Source organism: Panthera tigris, chromosome C2, assembly GCF_018350195.1.
Source record: "Panthera tigris isolate Pti1 chromosome C2, P.tigris_Pti1_mat1.1, whole genome shotgun sequence".
In the NCBI taxonomy this organism is placed as follows: domain Eukaryota; kingdom Metazoa; phylum Chordata; class Mammalia; order Carnivora; family Felidae; genus Panthera; species Panthera tigris.
The window spans coordinates 84,286,386-84,301,154 of record NC_056668.1 but is presented as its reverse complement, the minus strand read 5'-3'; the positions used below and the strand labels follow the sequence as shown (position 1 = coordinate 84,301,154).

At 39.2% G+C, this 14,769-nt stretch overlaps 1 long non-coding RNA gene across 1 annotated transcript; it reads left to right on the top strand.

Annotated features, from left to right (window-relative positions):
* Window positions 1-4: 4 nt before the first annotated feature.
* On the top strand, window positions 5-5,108 carry LOC122230459. The gene is made up of 3 exons (XR_006207417.1): window positions 5-175; window positions 4,065-4,320; window positions 5,039-5,108. It is a non-coding gene; the product is annotated as an uncharacterized LOC122230459 (long non-coding RNA).
* Window positions 5,109-14,769: the final 9,661 nt, after the last annotated feature.

Here is a 14,769-nt window from a genome sequence, read left to right as displayed (position 1 = left end):
ATAATAGGTAGAAGTGACAACCTTTCTATCCCGGGATGAGTTCTGCTTCTCTCATTTCACTTTTATGATAAAACTCCACACATTTGGATTGAGAGGGAAGGCAAGAAGCAGTTAAAATTTTTGAGAGTTTGGATGGCAGACTATACTAAAAGGAAGCATAGACCCTAGCAGCCTGGTAAGTAAGGATCTTTAACAAGTTCGGTTTCTTTATGTAATGCAGGGGGCAGGTTCAAATGCCGTTTTGGAGGGAACTTAATATAAAGTGTGGAGACTGCCCAGGTTGTTCTTTTTATTGGTTGGCATTTAAGAAGAAGGTGGGTTCAAGAGATTATTTCTGAGGGTAGAAACTCTGCTTGACGGACAGTATTGAGATGCCCACCAGGAGTGGTCCCAACCCCATGACCTGATGTGACAAATGCCCAAAAGTTAGTTGGAAAATTTTATTATACTCTGCTAGGAAATAAAAATGCCAGAAATAAAGTACCGTCCAAATGAAAACCATCAGTTGTTTATAAGTATTTTTAGGTATTTGCTGTGTTTTCGGAAAATAGTTTTGTTTGCTTTTTGAAAGTCATTCCATGATGAAAATGGTTATGTCACATGTTCTTAGCTCAACATCCATTCACTATTAGAGCTTAATATTTCTAATTTTTATGATTATTATTTTTAAATAACATAACGAATCATTGTGTATCATTAGTACTTTGATCTCCTTGCCTTCCTTAATGGAATGTCTTTATTCACAGTATACTTTGTTCTTTCAGGTTGGCCTTGGGAGAGTTGGCAAGGCCTGGGTCTTCAAAGTCAAATGATTGTCAAAAAGTGAATATGATGTACCAGTACCTAGTTTATTACTTAGAGTAGAGGCTGGAATACATAACTGATTTTAAAATAAGAAGAGTGGTTTAAAAAAAAAAAAAAAGACTCTTAAATACAGAAAACAAACTGATGGTTGCCAGAGGGGAGATTGGTGAGGAGATGGATGAAATAGATAAAGGGGATTAAGAGTTACAAACTTTCAGTTATAAAATAAATACGTCACAGGATGAAACGTACAGCGCAGAGAATACGGTCAATAATATTGTAATGACATTGGTGACAGATGGTGGCTACACTTATTGGGTGAGCACTGTGTAATATATGGAATTGTTGTATCAGTATGTTGTACACCTGAAACCAAGACAACACTGTGTGTTAATTACACTTCAACAAAAATAAAAATTAAAAAAAAAAAAAAGAGTGGTTTAATTTTTACAAAGTATTCACCCAGATTTGCAAAGCTAAGCTCTAAAGAACCTTTTCTTGACTTCATGGACAAATTCTGAAATAGTTTCCAAAGGCTGATAGAAAGAATCAGATAATGTCCATAAAGTGCGGAGCACAGGGTCAGGCACACATGAAGCGGTAAATAAATAAAAGCAGTTATAATACTGTTAAGAAAAGCCTCCAGGTATCATTCAAATCAGCGCGAGACAGAAGTAGAAGACCATGTCAACCATTGCTCATGTAGCTCTCTGCTGTGCTCCAGTGTGTAATACACAATGTAGTCTGGAACTTCTTGGGTCACTATGGAAAGATTTCCCTTCTTTATATGATTCCAGCACAGCACTTCTCAAAGGGCATTGGCTTGCCTTGTTCTGGCACCAACTATATGCCAGTAAGAATAGTGGAAGTTTGACAGAAGGGTAAAGTTCAGGGGGCATGTTATCATTCATGTCCTTAAAAAGTCAACATCAGTCTCAGCTGACAGCTTCCCTCCAAGCTTAAGTATACAGTCTGGGTTTTCCAGGATATTGTCATGAGTTCACAGCTTACTTCGTTTCCCTGACCCTATCTTTGACCAACCTGCTATGTTAGAACTATGGCTTCCAGTGGTTGCTCAACACTTGGCAGATGGACTGAACTTTTAAATGGTGTTTTACATGAGGGCAGCCCTTGCTCTGGCTGGATCTGTATGAAGAAGCTTCACTGGGGAGGCAAATTATTTGAACATGTATATGTGTGTGTATAGAGGAGTGGAGGCAGGACTATGGCTGCCCAGCCTGAAACTAGCCCATATCCCAGACTTCCATTAACTTTTCCAAAAGTGGACTCCAATTCAGTGACCAACAACCTCAAGCTGACCTTTAAGACATGACAACAATATCAAAGCTCTAGTTCCCACCAGAACCTGAATCACCGCCAGAGGCATTTGGCCTGCAAAGTACCCATCCATTCCACTTTGGAGCCATTTTGATTTCAGGAGACCAGTATGCCAAGGTCTGAGGGAGGCAGATGGCTCCAACAGTCTTTTTTTTTTTTTTTTTTCTTTTTCTTTCTTTTCCTCAGAGAATAACAGCATGAGAGCCATCTTTTATCACTTGTACCTTCTGGTTTTATGTCTTCATGGGTAGTGTAGGGCAGTAGTAGGTGAATGTGTGGAATGGGGTGGGAATAGGGAGTAGGGGAAAACAGAGATTAGATAGGGAGAAAATGGGCTTAAATGGAGAGTACAGATTTCATGAGCCTATACCAGGGTAAGTGGGGAAATGAGGCTAACCTAGAAAACTGAAATTGCTGCCTTCCCAACATAGAATTATCATCTTAGTCATGCCTGAGGCCAGTTTGAGGGCAAGTTGTTGGGGAGGGGGGGGTGACTCTCCCATCCTTTTCCCTAAACCTAAATCCTTTTCTTCCCGCCTGACTTCCTTCACTTCCACTATTCTCTATATATACATATTTTTGTGGTCTTTTAAAAACCTAAAAAGATATGCACCAGCCCGTTAATACTAACTAATGTTGGAGGCAAGAGGGATGATACTCACTTTATTTTTTTTTATTCTTTTTTTTGATATTCACTTTAAAAACTATATATTTTTGGATTATAGTACTTGTTGCTTTACACATTTAATATTTTTAAAATTAAAAAATAAAAACGTTGATAAACACATTTTCCTTCCTCTACTGCTCCCCTTCCCCAAATCTTCTAATTCAAAAGTGAGTCTTCCTTCCATTCCAGCCCAATCAAAATTTCTTTTTATTTTATTTTATTTTGTTTTTATTTTTGGAGAGAGAGAGACAGGCTGAAACTCACAAACTGTGAGATCATGACCTGAGCCTAAGTTGGGTGCTCAACTGACTGAGCCACCCAGGGCCCCTCCCCTCAATCAAAATTTCTATTTCCCCAATGTTAGGTAGCTAGGCAGTGATCAAACTATTTGGTTAAAGTAATTCCACTAATGTGTGTTCAAGAAGTGCTGTTGGGAGCTATTGACATTGACGATCAGGCAATAAGTGGGTGAGGGTATCAGAAGAGTGGTCGACCTGGGTGATAATCCCATCACCGCGAGCTTTGTCTAAGACTTTGAGCATATCATTTCAAATGCCCATATCTTCGGCCTATTTTTTTTTTTTTTAATCTTACATGCAGAACTAAGAAAGTAATACTACCATTCTTGTACTCTGAAAATTTTGAAGAGACATTTTGGGCTTAGTCTGTGAGTTTTCACTGCATTGTCTCCTAGGTCCGGTGGCAATGGTGGTGGTGGTGATGAGGTGCAGGGAGATGGAGAGAAGAAAATACCATTTCTCTTTACAAAGGAGAAAAGATATGCCCCCATTGACCTAGATGTCATGAGTCTTTTTTTTCTCAAAGAGAAATGCAGGTTCCAGAAGCACCTTGTAGTTGGGAACCACGAAAACTTAAAACACAAACTACTTTGCTTTGTACTCTTTATAGACGGATATGACCTAAAAATGGTTCTGTACTGTCATTGCACTTTCCATAGAACACCATGAGGAAGAACTGGCTTCCTCAAGGACATGCTTTCCTTTGCCACACTGAGTACCTACCTTGTGCTTAGATTGTTCTTATACTGGGCTCTGTGGACAAAACAGAATTTCTTAACATGAGAAATGCTCAGTTAAATGCTCATTTAAGAAGTGAAATGAGAATGAAATTTCAGTCGCAAGCAAAGCCTATAGTATTTTTAAAAACAATGAATTAAATGAGGGAAATGAAATCATAACCTTTACCTGAACCAGTTCATCCTCTTTTTTTTTTTTTTTTAACTTTATTTCTCTAGTAGGAAAATAATTCATCTGGCCTGACTGTGTTTGTTACCACATAGCCGGCACGGTTATCTCATGCCAGCACCAAGACCATATGAAGCTAAATCAACAGACCCTGATTTGTTGGCTCAACCAAGTATAAACTAGCCACTGGAAAATCGAGTTGAAAACATAGGACAAATATATGAAAGAGACAAGCCACAGCTTGCAGGAGAGAAGATGTTTGCAGAAAACTCCAGCATTACAGGTTTATCTAAGGTGTGGTCTCAGGTAAGCTGCAGTAATTACCCAGGATACCACAGCTAGTGGCTGAAAAATGAAGTGCTTCACAAACTTAACCCTTTCATTTCTCCCCAGACAAGCTTTTAGAGGAATTCACTCGATAGCCAGCTTGTAGTAAACTAGAAGAATCGTTTTTATTGTGATTGAAATTGTTTTTAATCATTCCTATATCCAAAGATATTTCTTAACTGTGGCCTTTCATTTGTTCTTTCTACATTTAGCTTTACAAATGTATAGGACTTCATTTTTTGATGCAGCATAGTTGAAGATCTTACACCACTGGGGGCTTTGTGGTTTAAGGATGATGTGGTTAAAGAAGCACAAAGAGGGGCGCCTGGGTGGCTTGGTCGGTTAAGTGTCCGACTTCGGCTCAGGTCATGATCTCACAGTCCATGAGTTCGAGCCCCGCGTCGGGCTCTGTGCTGACAGCTCAGAGCCTGGAGCCTGTTTCAGATTCTGTGTCTCCCTCTGTCTGTGACCCTCCCCCGTTCATGCTCTGTCTCTCTCTGTCTCAAAAATAAATAAACGTTAAAAAAAAATTAAAAAAAAAAAAAAAGAAGAACAAAGAACGTTAAAAATTGCATTCTGGTAAAGGCAAGTCCCTTTACAACTAGGATCTCAGTTTCCTCATCCTATACAAGGCATGACATCACATGGTCTCTGAAGGCCCTTTTTAGCTCTGACCCTTCATTTTTCTATTTTGTAGAAAGTGTGGCATCAAGAAGCAGTTCTCCAATCAATCCACAAGACACATCTAAATTATTGATTAATTATAGCATCTGAATTTAGAAAAGCCATTATGTATTGAAATTGCTTTATTTTTGTTAAGTAATGAGAAAAATTTTAAAGTGCCTGGTTTAGTTTGAATTGTGTACAAGCTAAAGCTCTTCTACCTACTTAACTTCCCTTGAAAATGATCTGGTTATATTGTGTTTTACTATGTATTTTGGATTTTCACATAACATTAGCACTCTATGTCCCTTGAATATATTTTCATGCTTTTTTTCAGATGGTTTTATCTTTGCATCACATTTAGAATTTAAGAGAGAAGATGCCTATACCTATAGCTATATTCCTTATAGAATCTGTATTTCATTTTGCCTTCGCACAGTAAATAACCCATTCCCAACAGAAACTATGCAAATACCTACGGCTAGTGGTCCATCAAATCCTATAGTTGGAAGAAAAATTAGGCATAATCTTATCCAGCCTCTCACTATTTTTATGATAATAATAGTATTATAATAATGAATAGCTATCATTCTTTCAGTACTTCCTATAAAAATATAAAGCCAGATACTGTGCTGGGTTTGTTATGTTCATTATTCATTCAGTTCTTAAAACAGCATTGTGAAATAGGAGTTATTATTCCCATTTTGCATATTAGAAAGCCAGAGCAAACAGTTTAAGTAACTTGCTCCCAAGTCCATACACTATTGGTACTGAGACTTGAACTCAGGCCTGTCAGACATTAAAGTCCCTTGATTTTCAGCCGTAGAATAGAGGGAGGAAATCGAGGGCAGCCAGAGACATTAAGTATAGCTCAGGGTAAGAAAACTGCACATGCTGCTTCCTTTGTGTGGAGTACTTTTCTCTCCTGCTCTCCACCCCCTTCTTCAAACTTCAACACCCCTTTGGAGAGAATGGTCTTTTTTAAGATTGCTATCCCTTCCTAACAGATGGTGTCAGTCTCCCAGCCACCATTTTGTTGTCTCAGGACCGCTTTACTTTTCCTCCATGGCACTTGCCACAGTTTGCGGGGAAACATTTTTATGACTATTTTATTGGTGTCAAGTTCATAGCACTTCTCACCATCTAACATATTATACAGTTATGTGTTTCATTTATTGTCTATATCTCCACTAGAATGTGAGTTAGATATCTCTTGAAGATACTGGGTATCTATCATCTATCTCTCTATCTATCAATCTATCATCTATCTGTTATTTATCTTGAAGTCTCTAAAGATGGGTAGTTCTAAAGAGTCATACTTGATGTATGTTAGGACAACAATGATTATTGCAAAAGAGTCTGCCATTTATTCACTAATCCTTCTTGATAAGAATTTCGTTGAGACATGCAAATGCTGCAAAATATTTCTTATATCTGCTTCTGATTTAAAAAATTCTTCACGTACATAATCTTATTTAATCCTCCAAGACCCTGTCACATAGGCAGGATAAAATGCCCCTGGATGAGGAATTGAGGTTCAGAGAAATTAAATAATGTATCTCAGATCACATGGTTTAAGTGGTGGAAGTTGGGATTCTTCTCTTAGACACTGTATCTCCCTGGAGCGTGGACAAAAGGCATCTGGAGTTCATGGAAGCGGGGGTGAGATGGCAATTACTCCAGTGAAGTTAGACATGGCAACCAGGGCCCTGAGGCACCCTGCACCTCAACACACACACACACACACACACACACACACCCCTGGGAGAATCCCTGCTACTGGACAGAATGAGTATGACTTTGTAAAGAATAAATTCATGTCTTTGATATAATTCACCCCACATCAGTGACAAGTATGGCTGTGATAAGGACAGAAACAAGAAAAAATTCCATGCCTGTTAGCCATCACCACTGGGAAATCACTCTAGAGCAATTGTCCATAAGCCCACACGGTTTGGCCTTCTTCTCTTTTAGGCAGATGAGAGAGTATAAGTGGGGTCCAGATACCACTGGAGGGCCCCTCATGAGCAAATTCATGCAAGGGGAGGGTATGGAGAGAAGCAAAGGGGGAAGATCAAGTGATGTTAAGGGGGCTTTACTTTTAAGGACTATTAGGTGAACTGTTCTGTGGGTGTTGGAGAGCAGGGTTAGGGAGTAAGTGGTAGGGTAATCTGACTGGCAGTGTGTATTCAAATATGCATAATGATAGATAATCTTGCCTGTTATAAGGAAAATTTAGATTCAACTTTATAAAACACATTAATTAATAAATATAACTTTGTTCAGACTTCCATTATGTAAATATTCAAATGATTCTTGAATCAGTTCCAATGAGATTATGAGTTGTCGTTAAAAGCCCAGAGTGCAAATTAAAATTGTATCTCCCCAACTTCCACAACACCTGCCACCCTCCTACCACGAATGCCTTTAAATAAGTTTATAACTATTGTACTTGGAAACGTTTTGGAGGATTTTCAGGGACATTTTAGCTTGGCCCAGAAGTTGCTGTGGTCTTGACAAAGTTTAGACCACTGATTTTGACAGAACTAAGCTGCCTATTTTCTTAAGTAGCTTCCTATAATTTTGTTCTCTTCAAGATGATGTGAATGGAATGATTTGCCAGCCAGAAGAGGCTATAGTGAGAGAAACTGGGTTAATATTGAATACACATGGCACAATGTATTCCCATCTATATTTACTACACACATACCACAAGTTTCTTTGGTAGAAATAGGGGGGTTAGGGTAGATGATAAAGAAGGGGAAAAATGAGAAAGAAGATTAAGGATTGACATTTCTGAGTCTTGGAGTTTTAGTTATCTATTATTACAGAATGATTTGTCCCCAAACTTAGCAGCCTAAAACAATAAACATGTATTATCTCAGTGTTGGTAAATCAAGAATTCAGGAGCTTATCAGGGTAGTTGTGGCTCAGGCTTTCTTACAAGGTAGTAACCAAGGTGTTATCCAGGACTGGAGTCATCTGAAGGCTGGATTGGGGCTGAAGGATCTATTTCCAAGATTCTACTTACATGGTTGGTATGAGGCTGCTGACAGGCAGCCTCAGTTTTTCCCACAGGCTTCCCAGGGCTGATTGAGTGTCCTCATGGCATGGCAGTTTGTTATCCCCAGTGTGAGTGATCTAAGGTGAGACAGAAGCCTCAATGTCTTTAATGATCTCACCTTGGAAGACACATTTCATCATTTTGGCCTTATCTTATTAGTTGTATATGTCAGTACTATTTGATGTGGGAGGAGACTACACCCAGTGGGACTACCAGGACCTCAGTTACCCCACTTAGTTTCTGTGCTCAAAGATAATATTTGCCCAGCCTGCCTCATAGTGTGGTTGTGAGAATCACATGACATAGTCGATATAACACCTAGACACAAAAGAGCATAAAAGTATCATGTGTCATTATAAATGTTATTTTAAATGATGGAGAAAAGATTTACTGAGCACCTGCCATATTCCAGGCCCTTGGTAAATGGTAGTGAATAAGATGGACATGGCCCTGGCTTTAGAGCTTACCTTCTAGGAGGAAGAAAAGAGTGTAAGAAATAAAAGAACAAACAATACTTATGCTATCGTGTTGTTTCTATGGAAGAAGAAACAGCATTCTCTGATGGAGAGAAGTTGGGCACCAAAGCTAATGGGGCACTATGGAATGCTCCCTCAGGATTTGACCTTTTAGGTGAGATTGGAAGGATAAGATGGACACAGTCATACAGTGAGGGCTCAGATATCCCTGGAATAGGGCTCACCAGCTGAACAGATTTGTAGAGCTCCTAGGGTGCATCCCATAAAACACCAAATGAGCATGAGTTGCCCATAATGCAGAGTATTAGTCATCGTCTCAAACGCTAAAATTATAAAGTATACTCATTGTGTTTCCCATTTAGGGAGAACTGTCGCCTGCCCTGTCAACTAGAGGGGTGGCACCTAAAAGAAACAACCCCAAAGATGGTATTTACGTGGCTTAAGAAACATCTGAGTATCGGGACCCCCCCCCCACCTCACCCCTGCCCCACTGCAATGTTGCCAGCTTTAGAGCTTGCAGAAAAATAGATTACAATATAATAAGCACAACAGTGCTGGTTTCTGGGTTCTTTCCTAGTTAATTTTTAAAAACCATGCTCTTGCTTTAATTGTTTTGTTATTTTTTGATCAGAGCAATAGAAGTAATTCTTCAAATTCTCAGCCTCACTAAGTAAACACAGACCTGAGTGGAGAGAAGGCTACCTGTAGTTTTGGGGGAGAATAAAAGATAAAATGAAGTATTTCTATCAAGTCTTGGCTCAGAATTGTTTGTTTTTTTTTTTAAAGGTTTGTTTATTTATTTTAAGAGAGAGAGAGAGGGAAAGAGAGAGAAGGAATCCCAAGCAGACTCTGTGCTGTCAGTGCAGAGACCTATACAGGACTCAGTCTCACCAACCATGAGATCAGGACCTGAGCTGAAATCAAGAGTCGGATGTTCAAATGGCAGCCACCCATTTGGCCAAGGCCCTCCTTGGCTTGGAATTGTTCTGACTGAAGTCTCACAGAATTGTCTTTTGCATAGGAAGATTTCACAAATGGATCACTCAAAGCAGAAACCATTTTGGGGTTCCTCGTGAATGTTTGTCCAACAATTCACCCCACCTGTATCAGAACAAGCTGAATGATAATATAAAACAACACCTGAGCAGCTGGTAAAAGGCGGGCTTTGGGCCCACAGAGGCTTTAAAAAAGAAACGCAAAACCTTACAAAACAATTTTGTTTTAAATATGTTTTTCATGTTAATCTCAGTCACAAAAGATCCAAATCAAAAGAATGCACTATGGAAAATTGCTGTAAAGCCCAATGCAACAAGGTGCTGCTTGGCCAAGAAACATACCTGACAAATTGTTTCAGGATCATGCTGGATGAAGCCTCATGGTGGTTATTAGACATACGATTTAGGGCCATGTACCACTTTTGATCTAGCCTACCACTGTCACTGTTTGCAAACAGAAGTCCCGGTTACTGCCACCCAGATCCCAGAGCTCACACTCATCAGAAGCCTGGCAGTCTGGCATCGTGTCATGGGCATGGACATTGATGTCAAAGGGGCTGGAATCTCAGCTTTGCTGCTTCCTATCTTTGGAACTTTGGGCAACTGAAATGTCTCTGAGACTCACTTTCCAATGGGAAAAGATATAATATATACTGCCCGGGCATGTTGAAGATTCAGTAAGATAATGTTGATAAAACATCTTTCATAGTAAGCGTTGGATTACTATTATTTTTATTATTTTTTGTGCATTATTTATTATGTAGAATTGTTAATACCACATATTTATTATTCACCGTCTTTCTGTTCACCGTCCTACATTTCGAGGGGCCAGTTGTGGCCTCTGGCAGATAAATTCTACATCTGCTATCATTTGCATCTCTAACACTCCTTTTCCAAGTGAGTTTCATTGTTTTCTTTTTAGAGTTGATAATAACAAATCTATCCAGCAGAAGACTATAGTTTTGCCTCAGACCTCTATTCTATAGGCCGTAGTGCTGGAGTTATACTGCTATTATGTATTTGGACAACCTCAATAAAACTGTTAATGAATGAACATAGACCAGTGCTGAAGTCCAGTGCTAAGAATTCCATTCAGGTGGGATGTTCTTCAGGCAAATAGTGTACAATTTTGCAGTCATTTCAGCTGTGTGACACTCTTCCTATGAGCTATTTTATTAGTGTAGCCATCATTTTTAGAGACATTACCAAAAGATTTTGTATTATTTAAAATTCACCTTAGACTATCTAGGAATGGTTGAGCTGACTGGAAAGGCAATGGGCTCTTCAAGTTCAATGTAAATTGGCAATGTGGTTTAGACAAATTAAAGACCTCTTTAACTTCCCTGTGCTTAATAGGAAAAGCATCCAGACTAATACAATAGGTCACACTTAAATGATTCTCTCCTTAAGAATTAAACTGTCTTTGCACTATGCATTGGTGGCAGAAGATAATAAGATGCAGCTCCCCTAACTGAATCTTTCTTAAAGGAACTGACCAGGTAAAAGAATGGAGTTACTGTGCATGAAAAAAGAAAAATACAAAAATAATTTGACCTGCTAAAAGAATCAATTTTTCTGTGTACTGGAGCAAGACGCTAACAAGCATGACAGTAGCCCTTCGGCTATTGAAACACTCTGTAAAGGCTTTGCTTCAGCACGGAAGGTATCCGCAGACCCGATTTCAATGTGGGTGCTTCTAGCTGCCTAGGTCTGAATTCATAAAAGAGTCTTAGATAGAATGCGTCTGTAACTGCCAGGGGTTGGGGTTAGCTGCAAGATTTTATGTGGTGAGGAGAGGGGTTATTAGGATACTGAGGATTTAACCCCGTAGAGAAGCAGACTATCACTTCTATCGGAGCCTGCCAACCGCTCCTGAACACTTAAAAAATGTTTTTAAAAAGTGGGCATGTTTGTTAGCATTAACATAGAAAGAACGCGGTACTAAATGGGGTTAAAACATTTAATTTCTTCTGAATCAGGTAGTATTTCACCTGTGTCAGGTGATAGTGGGTGGGGACGGAGTTGGGAAGGGACTCTATTTTTGTAATGGGATTGCAGAAAGCTTTCTGAAAAATTGTATCATATTCTTTGGTGAATGAGCCTCTTAAGTTCTTTATAAATTTGAAATTATTTCATTCCAGCAAATAAATTATAGCTATAGGTTTGCATTGACTGTGTGAGGGGCACTCTTCTTCTTTTTTTAAAAATTTTTAAAAATTTTATTTTAGGGAGAGAGAGTGTGCATACAAACGTGGGAGAGGCACAGAAAGAGAAAGAGAGAGAGAGAGAGAGAGAGAGAGAGAGAGTCTTAAGCAGGTTCCAAGCTCAGTGTGGAGCCATCCCCAGGCTGGATCTCACACCCTGGGATCCTGATCTGAGGGGAAATCAGAAAAGTCTGGAGCTTAATGTTTAACCAACTGAGTCACCTAGGTGTCCTGAGGCTCTGTTCTTTTATCCACATTTTTAGACAATGCCCATAATACCCCCTAAGGCAGAAGTAGGTTTTCCCAAACAACAGATCAACAAACAAAGCCACAGTAAGTAACAAGGCCATAGAGATTTGAACCCAGGTCCTCCAATTCTAAGATGCTTTTGTGATGCTCCTCACCATGATGTAATTATTTCAATTCCTTCTGGTCCTCTGTGTTCCATGGTGAACTCAGGATCCCCGTAATTGTTTCTCAAGGGAGAGGACTTCCTTCATGTTATGGCACTACTCAATTTAAGGAGCTAAAGTGTGTGTCATTTTTGTATGTTTTGAAATGTTAATCATAAAAGTGCTTATGGAGACACAGAATAAACTATTTTGAATTGGAACTAGCAGACAATACTGAATGCCTGGTCACTCTAATTTCGAGACATGTAACACAATGCTCAGTGAATGGTACTGCAGTTCCTGGGACCACAGCAGCCAAAGTGGGATAGGTGGTTGAGGACATATTGAGTATTAGATGAATCTCTTTTCTTGTATATGGTCAGCACCACTTAAGATTTGAGTCTGGAACAAGGGACTCCGAGCCTTAATAAGGCCTGTCCACCCTCAAAGACCTTTAGACAGCATCGTCCCTGGCTTCTTGGCTTTAATGGCAGTGCGTGACTGAAACCAGACAATGTGAAAATGCCGATTGACAAAATAAATACTGTGAGCCCATCAGAGAAACTGCCAGATCGGCAGAGTGACCCAGGCAACTGAGAAGTGCCAGCCCGAAGCCTCCTGTGTTTAGCCCCTCCCTCCACATCAGTACCTGAGGGCCTCCCCTCTGGGGCCAAGTTTTCCTCATTTCTCATCCCTGAATGAAATGTCTACAATCTAGTTAGCTAGACTCCATCTGAAAAATGAATTCATCTATTCCTACCAAGAATATTTTAAATCCAACCGGTTCCAATGAACCCAAATTCTCCTTGCAAAGAAGAAAAAAAAAGTATAAAAAAACATATGTTTATTTAAAATCTTTCACATAAGGGCTGAGTGGCAGAAGGAATAGAAAGCAGAAGCCAAAATGAATACTATCGGGCTCAGTATCTTATTAGGACAATTTGTTTGGAGAAGTGCAGTAGGGAAAAAGCCTAGACCTAGATGGTGATAATAACTTTTTACTAAGTGTTAAAAAATAAAGAAAAAAGAGAGGAGAAGGAAGGAGAGAAAGGAGAGTAAGGAAGGGAGGGAGGGAGGAAGGGAGGAAGGAAAAGGAACAAGAAAACATGTCAATACAGTAGGTGCCACGAACCATGTACTTGTAGCAAGTTAGTACAAAACATGCATTGGATTAAATCTAGGTTGGCACCTAAAAGTGTAAAATCACCATACACTCAAATGCCTTCAAACTTTGTGAGCTTCGTGGCAGAATCTTGGAGGGAGAAGGAAATTAACCAAAGTTGTTATTGTCATTTATAGTAAGTCTGATGTTAGAGACCAGCACAAATCTCTGAAAATAGACTGGATTTGCTTAAAAGCAAATGGTTTTTGTTAGGGGTTATTTTTCTCATGTCAAAAATATGAAGTCACACCATAAAAGGAAGTGGTAAAACCTATATCACTCAAAGCCTTGAGGATGTATCCACGTGTTCCCACATGCTCAACAGTTATTGAAAGTGTGATTCTCATTTTACCTGTTAATCCAATACTTGGAAGTATTCAACAAGCAGCTTAGCCTTCTCCTCAGTTCTGATTTCTGAGCAATTGCAGAGAACACATTCGCCTGTAAAAAAAATCTCAAAAGTTCACAATCCCGGAAATCGTTTTTATGACCAACAGTGTGTTACGTGACTCATCCACTGTGAGAACAGAGCACCAATTTCCAATTAATATCCAATTAATATTATATATAATATAATATTAATATCCAATTAATAAACCTGACTTCAGGTTTCTCTGAAGGGAATTCAGGAAATAGCCAATGAATTTATTCATTTATCTATATGCATCTGTTGAGAGGCTCTGTGATATAGGGTAGTAATGAAAACAGATTTTTCTAGATGAAATCAATCATGGGGACGGGTGTGAGAAATAAGAGAGAAGCAACTCTGTTCTGAAATTTTCCAGATAACTGAGTCAAGTCTGCATTTCTTTTCTGTGATCTCACACAGCTTTTTGGACTTTTGAATGAAAGATGGGGAGAAACATGCACATTGTCATTGAGATCATGAAAGATCTCAAAATAGAAATTGATCTTTAATTTTTTAATGGTACTCTTTAAAAAGTTTAAACGTATTAGCATTTAAAACTATTTAAATATAGGGGCGCCTGGGTAGCTCAGTCGGTTAAGTGTCCGACTTGGGCTCAGGTCATGATCTCACGGTTAGCGGGTTTGACAGTGGGTTTGAGCCCCGTGTCATGGGGCTCTGTACTGACAGCTCAGAGTCTGGAGCCTGCCACGGATTCTGTCTCTCTCTCTCTCTGCCCCTCCCCTGTTCACGCTGTCTCTCTCTGTCTCTCAAAAATAAGTAAATAAATGTAAAAAAAATTTTTAAATATAAAAAAGATATCAATTACTTCTGCTGTATAAGGAGAGCAGGAATATTGAGTCACTCTTTATGAAGCCACTTTTCGCACTATATATGTACACACACATGTATACATATATACATATATATTAGTTTTTTCATTAAAAAAATTTTTTTAGTGTTTATTTTTGAGAGAGAGAGAGAGACAGGGCATGAGTAGGGGAGGGGCAGAGCGAGAGGGAGACAGAATCCGAAGCGGGCTCCAGGCTTTGAGCTGTCAGCACAG